Genomic DNA, 2,418 nt, shown 5'->3' with positions numbered 1-2,418 from the left:
ATATATTTAATTATTTTATCATAGGGAGTGATGTAAAGCATTTTTCTTTGTAGATAGATTACACCACTAGATAACTTTTAAAATGACTAATCTGATTAGAATGTTGATAGTGAAAAATCCTACCTCTTTTAGGATTCCATGCCCTGTACTTGGTAATGTGTGAAACAGAAGTCTTCAGATAGAAGAAGAAAGTCTTGGCCACTGGATTTCAGGGTTCTGATTTCAATGGATATGCAGGGCCAATGAATTTTTGGAGTTCCTATTAAATTGGTATGGTAATTTCAAGCATCTTTAAGGAAAAGTTAAGCACTGTATTTGGATAGTAATGTTTTTGGTTCTCTGTGATTATTACTTTTTTCCCTACCATATCAAAAATCGGTGCAACTTTCATAAATACGTTAGTCAGTTCTGTCAAAATGTTTGTGTGCAGAGTAGTGGTGGTATTTTGCATGTAATTGAATTCTTTGAATTAATACATTCTAGGTTTTCAATTCCTGTATCTGAATGCATTTTTGAGATTATATTGTATTGTATTCTATTGCACGTGAGGTATGTGCAAATCCAATTTTGTAGAATCATGAGATACATACTTGAAATAACATTTCTCCCTCTGTCTGCATCTCTTTCTGATTTTTTCTGATTACCCTCCCTCTTTTTCCATTATCCCCATTCTTTCTAAAATGTAGGTATATGTTTATAGTACTTTAGTCTTATTGAGCTCAGGCCGAAAGACCTTTTGTACCTATGACTGATTCAAAGACAATATGCATTATTTCATTTTTCTTATACTAAATATTAATGATATTCTTTTTGTAATAATGTAAAACTGGATTGGGATAAATTATGTCAATTTTTAAATTTACTTAAGTGTTTATTCTTTATAAAAATTTTTATTTTTTATTATATTAGTCGCCATATAGTATGTCATTAATTTTTGATGAAGTGCTCCATGATTCATTATTCATTATCATCCAGCACTTAATGATCACATCATTCATTCAAGTAGTTAATGATAAAATCCTATGGTCCTACTTTAATATGAGAGATCCACCCTACCCCTGTCAACTATTTTTTTTTAATTTCTTTTTTTTTTTTTTTAAAGATTTCTTTTAAAATTGCTAAATGCTTCGTCCTGGCAGGAAACATGTGCTAGCAGAGGATGGAACAGAAGAATGGCAGCTCTTTCATGGGGTTTATCCTGCTGGGGTTCTCTGACCGGCCTCAACTGGAGCTAGTCCTCTTTGTGGTTCTTCTGATCTTCTACCTGTTCACTCTGCTGGGAAACGCCACCATCATTGCCTTGGCCCAACTGGACCCACATCTTCAGACTCCCATGTACTTTTTCCTCTCCAACCTAAGCTTTCTGGACCTGTGTTACACGACCAGCACTGTCCCGCAGCTCCTGGTTCATCTCAGGACGGCAGACAAGTCTATCTCATATGGTGGCTGTGTAGTTCAGCTGTTTGTTGCTCTAGGGCTGGGATGCACGGAATGCCTTCTGTTAGGGGTCATGGCGTTTGACCGCTATGCAGCCATCTGCAAGCCCCTGCAGTACACCGTGATCATGCACCCCCGTCTCTGTGCCCTCATGGCTTCTGCATCGTGGTTTATTGGTTTTGGCAACTCCTCGTTGCAGACAGTGCTCCTCTTCCTTTTATCACTTTGTGGGAGAAATAAAATAGACCACTTCTTTTGTGAGGTCCCCGCACTGCTCAAGCTTGCCTGTGTAGACACCACTGTGTATGAGTCTGAGGTCTTCTTTGTCGGTGTGGTCATCCTTCTCATACCTGTGACATTAATCACAGTCTCCTATGGTCAGATCGTCAGGGCGGTCTTAAGAATAAAGTCATCTGCAGGGCAGAGGAAAGCGTTTGGCACATGTGGGTCCCACATCACAGTGGTCTCCCTGTTCTATGGCACGGCCATCTATGCTTACCTCCAGCCCAGCAATAACTACTCCCAGGATCAGGTCAAGTTTATTTCTCTGTTCTACACCATCGTCACCCCCATGGTCAACCCCGTCATATATACACTGAGGAACAAGGATGTGACAGGAGCAATGAAGAAGGTACTTTGCAGGGGCCAGGACTCCAGATGACTGAGCAGGGAAGACCCTTTGATGGGGGACTTTGACTGCCAGGGTATTTAAGATGACTATGACCTTCTTGTGTCATCCAAAATTTCTTCTGACAACTCTCAAGGGAATTTCCTTACTTGATTCTTTTATACAAGTGAGTGCTCATAATCTAAGCTCATCGATTCATGCAACCTCCAGAGATATGACCTAGTGTCCTAGAGCATCTGCATCATACTATTATTTTAAAAAGCACCACAGGTTTTTCTTATTTTTCTTATTCCCCACCCCCATTTAGGAATGCTAGTTTATTTTTACTTAGAAGAAGATATTCAGGAACATAC

At 39.3% G+C, this 2,418-nt stretch overlaps 1 pseudogene; it reads left to right on the top strand.

The window, feature by feature from the left end:
- The first annotated feature begins 1,144 nt into the window (after positions 1-1,144).
- On the top strand, positions 1,145-2,195 carry LOC131832971 (putative olfactory receptor 2B8; annotated as a pseudogene).
- Positions 2,196-2,418: the final 223 nt, after the last annotated feature.

This window comes from Mustela lutreola, chromosome 6, assembly GCF_030435805.1.
Source record: "Mustela lutreola isolate mMusLut2 chromosome 6, mMusLut2.pri, whole genome shotgun sequence".
Classification (NCBI taxonomy): Eukaryota; Metazoa; Chordata; class Mammalia; order Carnivora; family Mustelidae; genus Mustela; species Mustela lutreola.
Note: the sequence above shows the minus strand (reverse complement) of the source record. Positions and strands in the feature narration are given on the sequence as shown.